We start from the raw sequence: 21638 nt of genomic DNA, 5'->3' as shown, positions 1-21638 counted from the left end.
GTTGTTTAATGTCTTATGAGTTTTCTTTACAAAATAGTATCCTTTTAGTCTTATCGCAAATCCTATCAGTTCTCGGGATCTCCTAATCCCCAAATGACTCCAGAGAATGTCTCGATCCATACACATCATAACAAGGCCCGAATCTCATTCGTCCTATCAAACTTTCTCAAAACTCTCAAAATAAAATCGGCATGACCTGCCCGCAATCCTCACTAATCAGAATCTCAGATTTCATTACAAAAGCATGATTAACTCATCACAGTCAACAACATGTCATATAACAATACATCTCAGAATAAACACATAGCACTTAGCATATAAAGCATGCACCACACATCCTAAATTACCCAATTAGCACTTAGCATGAAGATTCAATCTCAAAAGCATTCAGTAGATTCATCATCTACATTGTCAGCCGAAGCCTCAGAAAACATTTTCCAATCACACACAATCCAGTGCATAAACAGTAAACAATGTCGAAAGCATCGACCCTAAGTATTAACTAGAGATTCAGTGAGAAGCCCTCACCTGTAGATTCTCCAGGGTGAACTTCAAACTCTTCCTCACAAGCAAAGCGTTGCTCCTCAGGAAATTCCTCAAAAGTTCCTTTAAAGCAAAACCACAGAAATACTATCAGAATCTATCGAAAACTAAGCTATCAATACTTACTAAGGTTACTCGAAGTAATCTATACCCTAAGGTACGATAAACTAGCGCGAAAGACAAGTTTTCGGAAAAGGAAATTTTCCTCCTCCCCCCTAATAGGGCTCGGCCACTTTGTGCAATTATGGGGCTCGATTTTTCTTCGATCAAACTTGGTTCCTATGCTTTCATAAGCCGTAACTAAGGGTATTCTGAACCCGGAAAAATTATCGGATCAAAAACTGTCGCAGGGGTATTTTGGTCATGATTTTTAACTTAGGAATTTCAAAACTGAAATCCCAAAAACCAAATTTTGCAGGGACGTTACTAACGACGTTTATGATAACTAATCCTACTAACACTATGTAACACCCCGATTTCGGTGGCGTCACTTTAGTAACCAAAAGAAAATACTTTAAGCGGAAAAACGTGAATTATTTTTTTTCGACAATATAACTAAAGACAGAAAGCAATAAAACTCCCCAACAAAAGATAAAAGGAACTACTATACAACTATATATACATGCCTCGCTAAACACTACCACGTCACGAGTAACCTCCAGTGACGGGTGACAGAAAAAGAGTAACGCCCGAAGGCAATATGTACAGTCCAAGATAAAGATACTGTGTCCGCAACACTAAACTACAAAATCTGAGAGCAAGTTGGCCCAGCGGCCTAAGAAAAGACCCCCTAAATCCAACCAGCTCTCTGTGATCTCCATAGGAAACCACACAAAAGCTACCGGTAGGAAAACTACCCTGTCCCCAAAAAACGGAAACATGACGGTCAGAGCATCGACACTACTCCTACACTATCCCTACCCGAGGAGCCCACACTAGCACTCGATCCTACACGCTAGCGCGGTCGTCATCCGAATCTGCAACCAGGACGACTAGGTCGACGTACTCAACACTGCCCTCTCTGTCCACCCTAATGCGCTCCTGCACTGGACTCCCGGGCTCGGGGCCTGGAACGAGATCCGCGACGACAGCAGCAGCAGTAGACGGACTAGACTCCGTCGAAGCCCCACCTACTGGCACCTCCTCAGAGGGGTCCTCATCATCTGAAGGGGATGGTGGCGGTGGAGGTACTCCCAAGCCGGGTCCACAGTGTACTCCTGGAGGCAGGTTGAAGCTCACTATGTGCCTCCTCATCACTCCCTCCGTCAAGCGTCCAAATCGGTCGACACGGTCCTCCATGATCCGACCGGTGTAGGTCGCACGGTGGCCCTCGGGATCGACCACCCATGCACCTGGGTCGTCTTGATCAAGCATCTCGTACCTGGTCCCCCCCGACGGGCTGACCATGGTAAACCAATCCCCCATACTCATCTGACAAATGGCGTAGTCCGCCCAAACACACACAGCAGACGCGAGGGTCAACTCCAAAGAATTATATAATTAATAAAACCAGATATAATTATAGGATAATAAATACTCGCCTCTCAGGCTTATAAGTTTTGGGATAGCTTCCTAGGGTTGCATGTATCACAATGAATATAAAGAGCCATAAAAACAAGTAGCATGCCTCAAAAATAGGATAAACAGTTACCAATCACACTCAGCAACTAAGTCAGCATGTATGTTGCATGAAATGCAATGCTGGGTAACAAAATGCATTCCGGAAGAAGGATGGACATCAACGAGGCGGCCCTAACACCAGCCACGGTGGGTACCTTCCTGCTCGCGTGTCTCTTACACCACACAAAAGTAGTCAGATCAGCAGTGAACCCGTAGGTCTGCCATTCCGTATGCTACTGAGGACCACCGTAGTGTCCTAAATATGGAAATCCGGGTCTTATGACCATTTTGGAGTCCACCGAGGTCCGGTATCACGCCGTGTATTAACCTCAAAATGAGTGCATGAATGCAAGTGATTAGCCAAACAACGTCTCCGACCTCACCCGACACGTCGCCACGTGTTCTAGATAACTTAAAGTCTCTAAAAGAATACCCTAAGGTAAATGTCGATTCTGCGACAAAATACAATTAATCCTAAACAAAAGAGTGCAACCACTCACGACAACTCTTCGAGTCATCAATGCTCTCACGAAGTCTCTCGCTTCTGTGGAGTCTCACACATTCACAAAGTCTCACGCTTCAGTGAAGTTTTATGCTTTCACAAGGTCTCACGCCTCAGTGAATTTACACACTTGCACGAAGTCTCACGCTTCAATGAAGTTTCATGCTGTTCACGAGGTCTCACGCCTCAGTGAAGATCCATGCTTTCCACAAGGTCTCACGCCTCAGTGGAGTATCACGCATTCACAAGGTCTCACACCTCCGTGAAGCTTCTCGGCTCATCCCTTGGATGGCTAAACAAACTGCTCCCAGAGCGAATGAGTATCAACATACCCAGAACTCGAAATCTTCTCAACACTTGGATCCGACGACACTTCTCGTTTTCCAAAACTAAACTTCAATCCAAAGCTTGCATCCGAGATTGTTATCTTTATTTAAAGGTTTAGAGGTTGTTTAATATCTTATGAATTTTCTTTATAAAAATAGCTCTTTTTTAGTCTTATCGTATTCCCTATGAGTTTCAAAGTTCCCATAAACCCAAGTAATTCCCTGAGAAGGTCTCGATCCATTGGAGCATGACAAGGTCCGAACTCCGTTCGTCCTTTTAAAACTCTCTCAAAATCTCATAAAAATTCGGCATGACCTGCCCGTAAACCTCACTCTTCAGAATCTCAGGTACAAGTGGAATAGCATAAATAAAACAGCTCAGTCAAAAGCATAAACAGCATATTCCAACACATCCTAAGTTAACCATGTAGCACATAGCATGTGAATCATTTGGCACACAATATCATGGCCTCAAGTACTCAACAAGGTCGGCCGAAGCCTCAGAGAACAATTCAGACATTTAGCAATTAAGTGCATAACACATAGATCAAGTCGAACTTGTCGACACCTAAAGCATTATCTAGTAATTCAGAGAGTAGCCCTCACCGGTGGGTCTTCCAGCTTCTTCCTCAAGATGTTCTCCAAACTCTTCTCCTTGATTTCTTGGAATCTCCTCAAACGAACCTTAAGCAAAAATCACAGAAATCAACACCAAGAGTCAGAAACTCAGCAATCAAAGAGTCCTAGGGTTACACAGTACACTACTACCTCCTTGGTACGACAATCTAACGCATTAAGACAAGTTTTCGAAAAATCGGATTCTCCTCCCCCCCTTGATATAGCTCTCGGCCACTTTCCTTAATTGGGAGGGTCGATTTTTCTTCAATCAAACTTGGTTCCTAGGTTAACATAAGCCGTAACTAAGACGGTTCTAGGCTCGGAAAAATTTTCGGATCGAAAACTGATATAGGGGCAGTTTGGTCATTATTTTTAGCTCAGAATTTCAAAATTGGATTTTTGAAAAACAAATTGGATGGGGACGTCCACAACGACGTTTATGATGACAAATCCTACTAGCACTAAGCCAAGTCGATAGATTAGAGCGTAAAGGTTGCGACTTTGCCGAAAAATGGGTATTTAGGGTAGAAATTGATCCCGGCGGCATTTCGTCGACATTTGACAAAATCTAATCCGCAGAACACGCTCAGGAGCATGCAGGGAAGAAGTTTAGACGCTGAAATCAGCTGATTTGAACATTTTTTCAAAAACCTCAAAATTTTGAACTCAGAAAGTCGCAGGAGAAATGGACAGAAACGACGATTCGAAGGAGAGTATAGATTACCTACCTCGAGGTCTTCGATTAGTGACGATCGGTGAAGCAAACGGGCAAGAAACGACGAAGATCCAGATCTCTCTCTCTCTCTAGGAACTCGCGGTTTTGGGGGTGGGGAAAATGGGTTTTTTTGCAAAAAATCTAATTTTCAAGCTATTTATAGGTTTTGGAAAAAAACGGAAAAATGATTTTTTTGCGATTCCGATTTTTCCTGCGCGTTCCTCTGCGCATTCTAAGATAGGTTCTGGCGACAGAATTCCAGAACTCAAAACAGGATTCTTGGAATTAAACCAAAAGATCCAAAATCGGCATAAGTCGGTGTAAGTCGGTTTATCCCGAAAAACTACTTTTTGCAGTGATCGTCGGATGAGAAAACTTCCTTCTGAAGAAAGATTAGGAATGATGAGAGAAGTAGGAGCACGCGGGTGGAATCTTCATTTGAGTTTCCGGATAGAAAAAGTCTTCATCGTCTGTCGATCTTAGGTTTTTCGAACTATCAGGGATTCCGTTTCGGCAAACTCCCGAGAATTGGAATTTGACGTTCGTACTTTCCAGGATTTCGCATCGAAATGGTTGTTTAAGGACGGAAAAGAGAAGTTCTAACATTTCTCTGAGGATTTTTGGAATTAGTTTCCATCGTGTCCTAAAGCGTAAATTAACTATTCACTAATACCTTCGACCTAGGATTAAGCGTATGTTAGTTGTGCTATAACTCTTTCGGTTTTTCGATACATTCTTGGACTTTTCCTGAACCTCTTTCCTTCCCAAATTTATCTTAATCAAATAACTCTTTTATTTTATTCACTTATCCAAAGCGTTAAAACTTGGGCCTTACACACTAAGCTAAGGCGATAGTTTTTAGCCTAAAGGTTGAAGCTTTACCTCAAAAACTCCAAAAATGGGTATTTAAGGCTAAAATTGATTCCGGCGGAATTCCGGCGACATAACGGAAAATCTAATCCGGCAGAAGTGATCTTGGGCGCATAAGGAAGAGGTTTAGAATCAGAAATGAAAGATTCAGGATAGTTTTGCAAAAACCCATAAACTATCCGCTCAGAAAACTCTGCAGAAAAGCTATGGAAAAAGCGATCAGAGGTAAGGATTAGCGACTATACCTCGAAGCCTTGAAGTAGCAACTATTGGATCAACGATCAAGCAAGCGATGAACAAAATTCTTCTTCCTTCTTCCTTGTTCTTGGCCGCGGGTTTGAGGAGAGAAAATGGAGGAAAATTTGAGTTTTTCTTCCTTTCTTTGCTATATATAAAGGTTGGAAATTCGCGGGAAAATGAAAGTTTCGCGAATCTGATTTTTCCGGCGTCATTCTCCGTGAATTAATAGATATGTTTTGGCGAAAGAATTCCAAAACTAAAATGAGGTCTCTTTGTATTTTTGGCAACCAAAGCATAGTCGGTATAAAACTATTTTACCCGATAAGTTGCTTTTTGCATCGAATGTTGGAATAGAAAACTTCCTTCTGAAGAAAGATTGAAATCATCAAGAGAAATGGGTGTACGCGTGTAGAATATTCATTTGAAGCTCTGGATAGAAAAAGTCTTCATTGTCGAGAAATTCTAGGGTTTTGAAAAACCAGGGTTTCGTTCTCGGCAAACTTCCGATGATTGGAATCGGACGTTCGTAGATCCTAGAGTTTCGCCTCGAAATGATGGTGATATATGGAAAAAGAGAAGTTCTAACATTTCTCTGAAGATTTTTGGAATTAACTGCCAGCGTGCCTAAAAGTGAAAATTAGCTATATACTAGGGTTTCTGACCTAGGTTTAAGTGTGTAACGATCGTGCTATAACTTTTATCGATCATAATGCAATCCTTGAACTTTTCCTGAACTTTCTCCTTCATAAATATATTTCATTTAATAAACTTTCGTTCAGGTTTCCCTTCACATTACATCAACCCTAATCGTGAATAAGAAGTTTATTCACTTAGCATAAGCTTAAAAAAACTTGGGCCTTACACCATATATCACTTAATCACTTAATTATCTAATAAAATCACATAATTCATCAAATTACCATATAGCATAATAATAATTAAAATAAAATACTAAATAACCAAATAACGAAAAATGGGGTGTTACATCAAACACAATCAAGTGCATAAACCATAAATCAAGTCGAATTCGTCGACACCTAAATCATTATCTAGTATTCAGTGAGTAGCCCTCACCTGTAGCTCTTCCAGCTTGCTCCTCAAACTTTCCTTCACAATCTTCTTCTTCGGCTCCACAGAATTCCTTAAAGGAACCTTAGAGCAAAATCACAGAATTCAATCACAATGAGTCAGAAACTCAGCAAACAATAAGTACTAGGGTTACACGAAGCATTATAAACCTCGAAGTACGATAATCTAACGCGTTAAGACGAGTTTTCGAAAAACAAAATTTTCCTGCCCCTAAGGAGGAGCTCTCGGACAAACATCATAATTGTGTGCGCCGATTTTTCTTCGATCAAACCTGGTTCCTAGGTTATCATTAGTCGTAACTAAGACGAATCTAAGCTCGGAAAAATTTTCGGATCGAAAACTGTCGCAGGGGTATTTTGGTCAATATTTTAAGCTCAGAATTTCAAAAAACAAATTGGATGGGGACGTTACCAACGACGTTTACGACAACTAATCCTACTAGCGCTAAGCTAAGTCCAGAGTTTTCAGCCTAAAGGATGAGACTTTGGCTAGAAATGGGTTTTTCCAGCAGAATTGAATTTCGGCGGCATTCGGCAAAATGTAATCCGCTAGAAGTACTCTTGGGTTGGTAGGGAATATGTTTTGACACTAAAATCAAGTTATTTGGACAGTTTTACAAAAAGCTCAAAACTTTGAGCACAGAAAGACATAGAGAAAGACGACAGAATTGACGATCAGAAGTGAGTGATAGTATCTATACCTCGATGTCTTCGAATAACAACGAACGGTGCAGCGATCGGGCAAGAAACGGCGAAAATCACTTCCTCCTCCTCCTCCTTGGGTGCTCGCGGGTTTGGGGTTCAAATGGGTGAAGGGTTTTGAATTTTTTTTTTCATTTTCTTGCTATTTATAGGTTTTGGAAAATGCGGAAAAATGAAAATTTCGCGATTTCGATTTTTCCTACGTATTCCTCGGAGAATTCTAAGATAGGTTTTGGCGACAGAATTCCAGAACTCAAAACAGGTTTTTCTTGGAATTAAATCAAACGATCCAAAATCGGTGTGAATCGATTTATCCCGAAAAACTACTTTTTGCAGTTGATGTCGGATGAGAAAACTTCGTTCGGAAGAAACATTCAAAACATCGACAGAAATAGGTGTACGCGTGTGGAATCTTTGTTTAAAGATCCGAATAGAAAAAGTCTTCATCGTCGGTTGATTTTAGGTTTCTTGAACTATCAGTGATTTAGTTTCGGCAAACTTCCGAGTATTGGAATTTGACATTCGTACATTCCAGGGTTTCGCATCGAAACGCTTGTTTATAGAAGATTAAGAGAAGTTCTAACATTTCTCTGAAGATTTTTGGAATTAGTTTCCATCGTGTCTTTAAGTGTAATTTAATCGTTTACGATCACTCTCGTTCCAAATATAAGTAAATACTAATCGTGCTATAACTTTTATCGACTTTAATACTATCCTTAGCCTTTTCCTGAACTTTCTCCTTCATAAATTAATTCCATTCGATAAACTTGTTCAGGATTTCCTTCACGTTACATCGACTAATCGTGAATAGGAATTTTATTCGGTTTATTCTAAGCTTAAAAACTTGGGTCTCACATTACTACCCTCCAAAAAGAAAGTTTCGACCTCGAAACTTAAGGTTCAGCAAAAAGTTTCGGATACTGTTCCTTGATCTTTTCCTTTAGCTCCCATGTCGCATCACCAGTGTCCTTGTTCCAAATAACTTTCACCAACACAATCTCTTTTCCCCTCAACTGTTTTATCCTTGTGTCACCAATGCTAATTGGCGGCGTCTCGAATGACAGGTCATCCTTCAACTCGATGTCATCAAGTTCGATAACATGCGTCGGATCCGCAATATACTTCCTCAGTTGCGACACATGAAACACATCGTGAATGTTTGATAAAAATGGTGGTAGCGCAATCTGGTAAGCAACTGGTCCTACTCGACGAGTAATTTGATAAGGTCCAATAAACTTTGGCGTAAGTTTCCTCGACTTAATCGCTCGTCCAACTCTCGTAGTCTGTGTCACTCGCAGAAATACATGGTCTCCTTCTTCAAATTCTAGAGTTCTGCGCCTCTGATCGGCGTAACTTTTCTGTCTACTTTGAGAAGTCTTCATGTTCTCTCTGATCCGTTTGATCTTCTCGGTTGTCTGTTGCAAAAGTTCTGGTCCAACTAACAAATTCTCTCCATCTTGATACCAACACAATGGTGTTCGACACTTGCGACCATACAAAGCTTCATACGGTGCCATACCTATGCTCGTATGGAAACTGTTGTTATAAGTGACCTCGATCAATGGCAATAGATCATCCCAACTGCCCTTGTTGTCTAATACGCAAGCTCGTAGTAAGTCTTCCAATGATTGGATAGTTCTCTCAGTCTGTCCATCAGTCTGTGGTTGATAAGCAGAACTTAATCTCAGCCTTGTTCCCAATGCCTCCTGAAGAGCTCCCCAAAAATGTGAAGTAAATTTTGGGTCTCGGTCAGAAACAATACTAGTCGGTACCCCATGAAGGCGTACAATCTCAGCTATGTAAATCTCCGACAGTTTCTCCACGTTGTAGGTAGTTCTCACAGTTATAAAGTGAGCCGACTTGGTCAATCGATCCATTATTACCCAAATCGAATCATATCCCTTCTGAGTTCTTGGCAAAGCTACGACAAAATCCATCGATATGCTGTCCCATTTTCATTCTGGTACATCCAAACTTTGTAGCATACCCGAAGGTTTCTGATGTTCCACTTTAGCCTTCTGACATGTTAAACACGCAGCTACATACTCAGCCACTTGTCTCTTCATTCCTGGCCACCAAAAATTCATCTTCAAGTCTTGGTACATCTTTTTCATTCCAGGATGAATGCTCAACTCTCTCTTGTGACCTTCGTCCATAATCAACCTCCTCAGATCAAGGTTGTTAGGTACGCAAACTCTATCCTTACACCGTAGGATATTATCATTTCCTACCTTTAATTCCGGGTCCTTACCCTGAATTACCAAATTCCCTTTTCCGAGTAGAAATTCATCTTGTAACTGTTGGTCTCGGATTTCTTCCATCAATCCATTTGCGATCCTGATCATACCGAACTTCAGTTCTCCCTCAGATGATCTCACGTCTAAGCACAAATCTCGAAATTGTTCCAGCAGTTGCATCTCTTTAACCATCATCGATGAGATATGCATCTTCTGCTCAAGGCATCAACAACAACATTAGCCTTTCCAGGATGATATTGTAAGGTAAATTCATAATCCTTGATGAATTCCATCCATCGTCGTTGCCTCATATTCAGCTCCTTCTGGTCAAACAAATATTTCAAACTCTTATGATCATTGAATATGGTAAAAGTGCATCCATATAAGTAATGTCTCCAGATCTTCAGTGAAAATACGATGGCAGCTAGCTCTAAATCATGAGTTGGGTAATTCTTCTTGTGCACCTTCAGTTGTCGTGAAGCATAAGCTACAACTTTCCGATGTTGCATCAGCACACATCCCAAACCTTGATGCGAAGCATTACAGTAAACCTCATACGGTCCTCTGGTTGTGGTAGAACTAGTACAGGTGACGTCGTCAAACGTTCCTTCATCGTCTGGAAACTTGTTTCACAAGCTTCGGTCCATGCGAAAGGTTGATCCTTCCTCGTAAGTTGAGTCAAAGGTCCAACAATCTTGGCGAAGTTCTCGATGAATCGACGATAGTATCCAGCCAAACCAACAAAACTTCTGATTTCCGTCACAGTCTTTGGCTGTTCCCATGCCAATACTGTCTCTACCTTTGCAGGGTCCACATCTATACCTTCCTTAGAGATTACATGACCCAAGAATTTAACTTCTTCAAGCCAAAATTCAAACTTGGAAGGATTAGCGTACAACTCCTTCTCCCTCAGCACTTGCAAAACCTGGCGTAGGTGCTCCTCATGGTCCTTAGCATCCTTTGAGTAAATCAGAATGTCGTCAATAAACACCACGACAAATCGATCTAAGAATGCATGAAAGGTCCTGTTCATGTAGTCCATGAAAATAGCAGGTGCATTTGTCACTCCAAATGGCATCACCAAATACTCATAGTGTCCATAGCGAGTTCTGAATGCAGTCTTCTGAATATCCTCAGTCTTCACTCTAATTTGATGATAACCCGACTTCAGGTCTATCTTTGAGAATACCGCAGCTCCTCGAAGTTGGTCCATCAAATCATCAATTCTAGGCAACGGATACCTATTCTTGACGGTTGCTTTGTTAAGTTGTCGGTAGTCGACACACAATCTAGACCTCCCATCCTTCTTCTTTACCAATAAAACTGGCGCTCCCCAAGGCGAAACACTTGGATGAATAAATCCTTTCGACAGAAGATCCTCTATCTGAGACTTCAATTCCACTAACTCCGCAGGTGCCATACGATATGGTGCAATTGAAATCGGCCCTGTTCCCGGTACGATGTCAATAGCAAACTCGATGTCGCGTACAGGCGGCAATCCAGGTACATCGTCAGGAAAAACATCAGTGAAGTCTCTCACGATTGGAATACCATTCACATTCGGGTTCCCTTTACCCTCTAGGTTCAGCAATATAGAATACTCTTGGGATCCTTCGTTCAAAGAAACACTAATATGATTAGCGAAAAGATCCAAGTCAGGAAATACCACTCTCTTTCGGTTGCAATCCAAAAGACAATGATAATGAGATAGCCAATCCATTCCTAGGATAACATCTAAGTTCTTGAGAGTTATGCATACTAGGTTAGCATGAAAGACTCTATCTCTATATGTCACCGGACAGTACATGCATGCAGCATTAGCAAGTAGGGTTTTAGCAGGTGTAGTGACAATAAGATCAAAGCTCAAAGCAGTAACAGGCAGTTTCAGTCTGGTCACGCACTCCTTAGAAATAAACGAATGCGTTGTACCGGAATCGAAAAGTACAGTTAGGAGATTACCGTCAATGTCGCAATTCCCTCTGATCAGACCATAACTCCTTCAGCCTCTTCACCATCCATGGTGTAAACTCTTGCTTTGGCAGCAAGGCGCTTTCCTCGAGCAGTGTTGACAGACGGTTCAGTCTTGGGTGCCCTACACTGACTGGCAGTGTGTCCAAACTTGTCACAGTTAAAGCACTTAGGCCTCGTGTCTGTACACGCATTAGCATAATGCCCCAGCTTTCCACACTTGAAACAATTCACATCTCGGTTCATAACCTGATTTCTAGAACTACCAGCAGTACCAGCCATAGGTCTGTAAGATCCTGCGGTAAACCCTCTCCCAGCAAGACGTTGATACGGCTTCTTGTTCTGAAATCTCCCTTTTCCTTGGTAGTTTTGAGAACCTGATCTCAGTGGTCCTCCAATTCCAGCACGGTTCAACCTCTTATTCTTCATCAGTTCAACTTCTGTGGCTTTGTCAACAAGCGACTGAAAACGCATGATTCCCAACGGCCTCACGGAATCCTCAATATCTGGCCTCAGTCCATTGACAAAACGCTTACACATGTAGCGCTCATCCACATGATCATTGAAGAATTGGAAATGCTTGGCCAAAGACTCCAACTTAGAAGCGAATCCAGGTACAGACATGCTCCCTTGACGGAGTGTCAGAAACTGTGCCTCTCGCTTATCCCGAGCACTAGTTGGAAAATACTTTTCCAGGAATGCAGTTCGGAAAGAGTTCCAGTTGATCTCTTCATTATTGGCTTCCATGATTCCCCTGGTACCTCTCCACCAGTACTCAGCATCCCCAAGCAGAAGATAAGTAGCCATGCCAACCTTGGCACCTTCAGCAGTCTGCCGCACACCGAAAATCTTCTCAATCTCCTGGATCCAAAGATCCTCTTTATCAGGGTCGGTTCCACCAGTGAACTTAGGAGGATCTTGTCTCCTAAAGTCATTCAATCCCTTATTCTGATCCAGAGTCACTTCTCTCTGACGTTGATGTTGATCACGTGCCTCCTCAGCCGCACGTCTCATAGCATTTTCATTTGCCTGTGTAGTCACAACTTGGGCCATAGTGGCTATCATCTCAGCTAGTTGGTTAGTGTTCACCATGTTCTGTTAAGTCAAACAAACAGTTAGTACTCATCATAAGATAGCATCTAACATAACTATACAATATGATTAAGCAATAACTTCAATCAATTCTAAGCGAAAAATCGCTTGCAGACAATCAATTTTCACTCTTTGCAGAGTCACACAACCTAGCACAGAAGACCTATTCCCCAAAGACTCCCGAAAGACTCGACAAGCTCTGATACCACAATGTAACACCCCGATTTCGGTGGCGTCACTTTAGTAACCAAAAAGAAAACAAAGCGGAAAAACGTGAATATTTTTTTTCGATATTGATATTTGTTTTAAGTAAATAAAAGACTTGTCGAAATAAAGACGTATCGACGAAAGATAAACACGACTAATGTACAGATATATATATACAACCCCCACAGTAAGTAGCATACTACGTCACGAGTAACCTCCAGTGACGGAAAGTAGTGCCTGTCGGCAAAATATGTATAGAACAAAATATAAGGTCAAGTATTCTGAATACAGTCCTCCAACGAAAATAGGTCAGCCCAAAAACAGCCCGAAGACCGCCTAGTCCGACCAACTCCCTGTGACTCCCGTAAAGAGAACCACACAAAAAGCTAAAGGTCGGGGACCTACCCTGCCCCAAAATGAGAAACTGAAGATCAGAGCCACGACACTACTCCTACCCTAATCCTGACTAGAGGAGCACACCACAGCACTCCCAGCTACGCATCATCAAGATCGTCGTCTGAATCTGAATCCCAGACGACTAGGTCCATGACTACATCTGTCTCCACAGCTGGTCCTGCGGGTACTGTACCCGATCCCAAATCAACAGCAGCCGCGACGGTGGGTGAGCTAGAGTCGGATGAAGTCCCTCCCACAGGCACCTCCTCCGAAGGGTCCTCGTCGTCCTCAGGCGACGGTGGTGGTTGTACTACAACTCTAGGGCCACAGTGCACACCCGGTGGTAGGCTCAAGCTGACGGTGTAGCGTCTCAAAACTCCGTGCGTCAAGTTTCCCATCCTGTCGACGCGATCCTCCATTATTCGCCTCGAATAGATAGCTCGGTGACCGGCGGGGTCTACCACCCATGAGCCCGGGGTGTCCTGATCCAACATCTCGAACCTAGTCCCCCCCGAAGGGACGACCATCTCGAACCAATCTCCCATGGACATCTGACAATAAGGGCATACATAGCCCCCCATACACAGGTAGCACGCGCAAGGGTCAACTCAAAGAATTACATAATAGTACATCCAATAGGTAAAGTTTAAGCAATAGCTACATAGGCTTAGATATGAATGACAACATTATAAATCGTATATCCTGCTAAACGAAAATGACTAACATTTACTAGCAATTAACATATCTCAAACAAGGTTAACAAGTAACAAATACACTCGACAACTAAATCAGCATGAATGGTGCATGAATGCAATGCTAAGGAACAAGATGCAATCCGGAGGGATGGGCACCAACGAGTCAGTCCTAACACCGGCCATAGTGGGACCATTTCCGCTCAGGCGTCTCTTATACCAAACCAAATGTAGTTAGATCAGCAGTGAACCCGCAGGTCTGCCATTTCCGTCTGCTACTAAGAATCACCGCAGTGTTCTTATGTGGAAATCCGGGTTTTATGACCATTTTGGAATCTGTAAGACCCAAGTTTTTAAGCTTAGAATAAGTGGAAGAGATTTCCATTTACGATTAGGCTTGATGTATCGTGAAAGGAAACCTGAACTAGAGTTTACCAAATGAAATAAATTTATGAAGGTGAAAGTTCAGGAAAAGTCAAAGGATTGTATCGAAGTCGATAAAAGTTATAGCACGATCGTTATACACTTAAACCTAGGTCAGAAACCCTAGTATATCGCTAGTTGTCACTTTTAGGCACGATGGAAGTTAATTCCAAAAATCTTCAGAGAAATGTTAGAACTTCTCTTTTTCCATATATCACAACCGTTTCGAGGCGAAACTCTAGGATCTACGAACGTCTGATTCCAATCATCGGAAGTTTGCCGAAACCGAAACCCTGGTATTTCAAAACCCTAGAATTTCTCGACAATGAAGACTTTTTCTATTCAGAGCTTCAAATGAATATTCCACACGCGTACACCCATTTCTCTTGATGATTTCAATCTTTCTTCAGAAGGAAGTTTTCTATTCCGACATTCGATGCAAAAAGCAACTTATCGGGTAAAATAGTTTTATACGACTATGCATTAGTTGCCAAAAATACAAGGAGACCTCTTTATGGTTTTGGAATTCTTTTGCCAAAACATATCTATTAATTCACGGAGAATGACGCCGGAAAAATCAGATTCGCGAAACTTTCATTTTCCCGCGAATTTCCATCTTCTATATATAGCAAAGAAAGGAAGAAAAACACAAATTTTCCTCCATTTTTCTCTCCAAACCCGCGGCCAAGAACAAGGAAGAAGGAAGAAGAGTTTTTGTTCAATCCTTGCTTGATCGTCGATCAATCAGTTGCTACTTCAAGGTTTCGAGGTATAGTCGCTAATCCTTACCTCTGATCGCTTTTTCCATAGCTTTTCTGTAGACTTTTCTGAGCTGATAGTTTATGGGTTTTTGCAAAACTATCCTGAATCTTTCATTTCTGATTCTAAACCTCTTCTTTATGTGCCCAAGATCACTTCTGCCGGATTAGATTTTCCGTTATGTCGCCGGAATTCCGTCGGAATCAAATTTAGCCTAAAATACCCATTTTTGGAGTTTTTGAGGTAAAGCTTCAACCTTTAGGCTAAAAAACTATCGCCTTAGCTTAGTGCTAGTAGGATTAGTTGTTATAAACGTCGTTGGTGACGTCCCTGCAAAATTTGGTTTTTGGGATTTCAGTTTTGAAATTTCTAAGTTAAAAATCATGACCAAAATACCCCTGCGACAGTTTTTGATCCGATAATTTTTCCGAGTTCAGAATAACCTTAGTTACGGCTAATGATAGCATAGGAACCAAGTTTGATCAAAGAAAAATCGAGTCTCCTAATTACCTAAAGTGGCCGAGCCTATAGGGGGAGGAGGAGGAAAATTTCCTTTTCCGAAAACTTGTCTTTCGCGCTGGATTATCGTACCTTAGAGTATAGATTACTTCGTGTAACCTTAGTGATGTATTGATAGCTTAGTTTTCGATAGATTCTGATAGTATTTCTGTGGTTTTGCTCTAAAGGTGATTTTGAGGAATTTCCAGCGGAGCAAGGCTTTGATTGTGGAACTTTAGGAGATAACTCTGGAGAACCTACAGGTGAGGGCATCTCACTGAATCTCTAGTTAATGCTTAGGGTCGATGCTTTCGACATTGTTTACTGTTTATGCACTGGATTGTGTGTGATTGAAAAATGTTTTCTGAGGCTTCGGCTGACAATGTAGATGATGAATCTACTGAATGCTTTTGAGATTGACTTATATGCCAAGTGCTAATTGGGTAATTTAGGATGTGTGGTGCATGCCTTATATGCTAAGTGCTATGTGGTTATTGCTTAAGATATTGACATATGACATGTTGATTGATTTTGATGAGTTAATTCTGTTTTTGCACTATAATCTGAGATTCTGAATCGTGAGAATAGCGGGCAGGTCATGCCGATTTTATTTTGAGAGTTTTGAGAAAGCTTGATAGGACGAATGAGATTCGGGCCTTGTTATGATGTTTATGGATCGAGACATTCTCTGGAGTCATTTGGGGATTAGGAGATCCCGAGAACTGATAGGATTTGCGATAAGACTAAAAGGATACTATTTTGTACAGAAAACTCATAAGACATTAAACAACCTCTAAATTTTTAAGTAATGATAACAAACTCGAAAGGAAGCTTCGGATGCACATCTTAGTTTTGGAAAACGAGAAGGGTCGTCGGATCCGAGGGTTGAGAAAGTTGAGAGGCTTCTAGTATGTAGATGTATTGGTGCTGTTGGAGCAGCGTTTGTTGTTGTGCTGTTGGAGCAGCTATGTTGTGGGGCTATCCTGGGGATAAGTCCGGGGAACTGATAGTTCCCGAGTATGTGATACTCTTGTGCTGTTGGAGCAGCTATGTGTTGTGGTGAAGTGTGTCTTTTGGTCGCAGAATCGACCGTTACCTTAGGGTAAGCTTTTAGAGACTTTAATTTACCTAGAACACGTGGCGACGTGTCGAGTGAGATTCGGAGACGTTGTTTGACTAATCATCCTGCATACATGCAACATTAATGGGGTATTAACACAGGACGTACTCTGGACCTCGTCGGTTTCCAAAATGGTCATAAGACCCGGAATGCCGTGAAAGAGCGTTTATAGACGTCTCTTGTAGCAGACCGAAATGGCAGACCTACGGGTTTACTGCTGATCTGGCTACCTTTGTGTGGTGTAAGAGGCACGCGGGCCGAAATGGTTCCACCGTGGCTGGTGTTAGGGCTGATCCGTTTGATGTCCATCCCTTTCCGGAATGCATGTGGTTGACTGGGTTAACCTGCATATCATATCATGCAACATGCATACTAATTTAGTTGTCGAATGTGATTGTTATTTGTTAATCCTATTTGGAACATGTTAATTGTTACTATTGCTGTTATGTTCATTATGGAATATGTAACCCTAGGATGTTATCCCTAGCTATAAGCCTAAGTGGCTATTCTATTATCTGTATCTATCCTTGCTATTATTTGCATAATTCTTTGGAGTTGACCCTCGCGTCTTCTGTGTGTGCTTTGGCGAACAAACGCCCTTTGTCAGATGTCTTTGGCGGACTAGTTCACGACGGTTCACCCTTCGGGGGAAACTAGAGTTGGGATGCTGGAACAGGAGCGCATCGCGATAGCGAGCGGAGGACGGAGGATGTACCTAGACTTAGTCGTTCTGGATTCAGATTCGGACGACGATCACGCTAGCATGTAGGATTGAGTGTTAGTGTGAGCTCCTCGAGATGGGATTAGTGTAGGAGTAGAGTCTTAGCTCTGAACATTATTTGTTTCATTCGGGACAGGGTAGTTTCCCACCTATAGCTTTTTGTGTGGTTTCGTTACGGGAATCACAGAGAGTTGGTTGGACTTAGGAAGTCTTGTTTCAGGCCGATGGGCCAGCTTATTCTCATTTTGAGGGATAGTGTTGCGGACACTTAACCTTTTCTTTTGGCTTGTACTTTTGCCTACGGGCGCTACTCTTCTATTACCCGTCACTGGAGGTTCACTCGTGACGAGGTTGCTACTTACAGCGGGGGCTGTTTATATATTGTATATTAGTTTTATTACTTTTCGCACTTGGGTTTTATTTATTTCAGTCTTGTCTTAGTTATAATCGGAAAAAAAAATATATTCACGTTTTTCCGCATTAAGTTTACTTTTGGTTACTAAAGTGACGCCACCGAAATCGGGGTGTTACAGAATCCACCGAGGTCCGGCATCCCACCGTGTATTAACCTCAAAATGAGTGCATGAATGCAAAGTGATTAGCCAAACAACGTCTCCGACCTCACTCGTCACGTCGTCACGTGTTCTAGCTAACTTATTGTCTCTAAAAAGATTACCCTAAGGTAAATGTCGATTTTGCGACAAAAGACAATTAATTATAAAAAGAATCTCATGATGATTTCTCGAATCATCCGACTCATCTCCATCCGATGGTCCAAAAACTGCTCAGCGAGCAAAGAGTACCAATGTACTTGGAAACTATTCGTTTCCCGACTTATCTTTTAGATAGCCCAACAGCAAAACTGCTCATCGAGCAAAAGAGCATCAAAGTACTCAGAAACTTATCAATTTCCCGGCTTATCTTTTAGATAGCCAAACAACAAAACCGTTCATCGAGCAAAGAGTATCAACATACTCGGTAGTTTCCCCAAAACTTGGACTCGGCGACACTTCTCATTTTCCAAAACTAATATTCAAGTCCTAAGCTCTAATTTGAGATTGTGATCATTATTTAAAGGTTCAGAGGTTGTTTAGTGTCTTATGAACTTTCCTTGTAAAATAGTTCCCATTTAGTTTTATCTCTAATCTTAAAAGTTTAAAAGATCCCATAATCCCAAGTGATTCCTAGAGAAGGTCTCGATCCAAGAAGAAGAACAACAAGGCCCGAACCTCTGTTCGTCCCGTCAAACATTCTCAAAATCTCACGATAAATTTGGCATAACTTCCCGTTATCCTCTCTGATGTACAACAGATATATGTGTAACTTCATAATCAAAGTAACGCAATCCAACAGTCATGCCATATATATCAACACATTATAGAATAACCATTTAGCACATAGCATGTGAATCAATATCAACACATCCTAGATTAACCATTTAGCACATAGCATGTGAATCAATCTCAAAAACAATTCAAGCAATAAATGATTATCAATTGTCAGTCGTAGCCTCAGAAAACGTTTTTCCCAGTCAAACACAATCAAGTGCATAAACAATAAATCAAGTCGAATTCGTCGACACCTAAATCATTATCTAGTATTCAGTGAGTAGCCCTCACCTGTAGCTCTTCCAGCTTGCTCCTCAAACTTTCCTTCACAATCTTCTTCTTCGGCTCCACAGAATTCCTCAAACGAACCTTAGAGCAAAATCACATAATTCAATCACAATGAGTTAGAAACTCAGCAAACAATAAGTACTAGGGTTACACGAAGCATTATAAACCTCGAAGTATGATAATCTAATGCGTTAAGACGAGTTTTCGAAAAAACAAAATTTTCCTCCCCCTAAGGAGGAGCTCTCGGCCACACATCATAATTGTGTGCGCCGATTTTTCTTCCATCAAACTTGGTTCCTAGGTTATCATTAGTCGTAACTAAGATGAATCTAAGCTCGGAAAAATTTTCGGATCTAAAACTGTCGCAGGGGTATTTTGGTCAATATTTTTAGCTCAGAATTTCAAAATTGGAATTTCGAAATACAAATTTGATGGGGACGTTACCAACGACGTTTACGACAACTAATCCTACTAGCGCTAAGCTAAGTCGAGAGTTTTCAGCCTAAAGGATGAGACTTTGGCTAGAAATGTGTTTTTCGAGCAGAATTGAATTTCGGCGGCATTTCGGCGACATTCGGCAAAATGTACTCCGCTAGAAGTACTCTTGGGTTGGTAGGGAATATGTTTAGACCCTAAAATCAAGTTATTTGGACAGTTTTACAAAAAGCTCAAAACTTTGAGCACAGAAAGACATAGAGAAAGACGACAGAATTGACGATCAGATGTGAGGGATAATATCTATACCTCGATGTCTTCGAATAGCAACGAACGGTGCAGCGATCGGGCAAGAAACGGCGAAAATTACTTCCACCTCCTCCTCCTTGGGTGCTCGCTGGTTTGGGGTTCAAATGGGTGAAGGGTTTTGAAGTTTTTTTCATTTTCTTGCTATTTATAGGTTTTGGAAAATGCGGAAAAATTAAAATTTCACGATTCCGATTTTTCCTACGTATTCCTCAGAGAATTCTAAGATAGGTTCTGATGACAGAATTCCAGAACTCAAAACAGGTTTTTCTTGGAATTAAATCAAACGATCCAAAATCAGTGTGAATCGATTTATCCCGAAAAACTACTTTTTGCAGTTGATGTTGGATGAGAAAACTTCGTTCGGAAGAAAGATTCAAAACATCGACAGAAATAGGTGTTAGCGTGTGGAATCTTCGTTTAAAGCTCCGAATAGAACAAGTCTTCATCGTCGGTTGATTTTAGGTTTCTTGAACTATCAGTGATTTAGTTTCAGCAAACTTCCGAGTATTGGAATTTGACATTCGTACATTCCAGGGTTTCGCATCGAAACGCTTGTTTATAGAAGATTAAGAGAAGTTCTAACATTTCTCTGAAGATTTTTGGAATTAGTTTCCATCGTGTCTTTAAGTGTAATTTAATCGTTTACGATCACTCTCGTTCCAAATATAAGTAAACACTAATCGTGCTATAACTTTTATCGACTTTAATACTATCCTTAGCCTTTTCCTGAACTTTCTCCTTCATAAATTAATTCCATTCGATAAACTTGTTCAGGATTTCCTTCACGTTTCATCGACTAATCGTGAATAGGAATTTTATTCGGTTTATTCTAAGCTTAAAAACTTGGGTCTCACAAAGACTGCGTCCAAGCCACTTTCTCACTTAAATGAACCCGATGCAAGTATCGTCTTTTCTTGGAGCGACACTTAGCTTAGATGAACAATATGAAAATGTCATATTTATTCTAAATGTCTCGAAATTATTCTTTAGCTCAATTTTTACTCATTACTTTGTCCATATGGATCATTTTAATTTTCTCAAAGTGATCCAAATTTATATTTTATTATTTCATAAAGTTCCTCATAATTTTTAAGATAATAATATATCATCCTTATATTTTTCTCTTAACTCTACGAGTTAAATCCTATAGTGTCTAAACCAATTCGTACCGGTAAATATCATTTTATAATATATATGGATGTATACATATATCTACTCTCCAGTGATCATTCTGGACGTCTCTTCCTTCCCATTTTTCGTTATTTCCGTTTCTCTTTTCTTCTACAGAACCTGCGTTCTCTTCTTCTTTCTTTCTTCCACTTATTTTGATCACTTTCTTTTTCTTTTTCTCCTGCAGCCCTAACGCTCTACTTCCTCACATAATCACCTTCTTTTTATTTTTTTTTCATTCATTTCCTCCTTATTTTCCAAGAGAGGCCGAGAGCAAAGGGAGGAAGAGGATTCAAGCATCGTTTCACCGATTCTTGCCTGATCGTTGCACCGTTCGTTGCTACGCATAGACCTCGAGGTATAGATGTTATTCCTTACTTCTGATCGTTAATTCTGTCACTTTTCTCTATGTCTTTCTGTGCTCAAAGTTTTGAGCTTTTTGTAAAACTGTCCAAATAACTTGATTTCAGTGTCTAAAATTATTGCCTACATGCCCAAGAGCATGAATATCCGGTTGTTTTCTGCTGAATCTCGTCGAATCGTCGCAGAGCTTCAATTCTGTGAAAATACCCATTTACTAACCAAAGCTTCGTTCTTTGGATTAAAAACATTCGACTGAGCTTAGTGTTAGTAGGATTAGTTGTTATAAATGTCGTTAGGAACACGCTCATCAAATTTATTTCTCAAAATTCCGACTTTGAGTTTTCGGGCTAAAAACACTGACCAAAATACCCCTGTGTTAGTTTTCGACCCGATAATTTTTCTGAGAGT

This window comes from Lotus japonicus, chromosome 2 (genome assembly GCF_012489685.1).
Source record: "Lotus japonicus ecotype B-129 chromosome 2, LjGifu_v1.2".
Lineage (NCBI taxonomy): Eukaryota > Viridiplantae > Streptophyta > Magnoliopsida > Fabales > Fabaceae > Lotus > Lotus japonicus.
Note: the sequence above shows the minus strand (reverse complement) of the source record.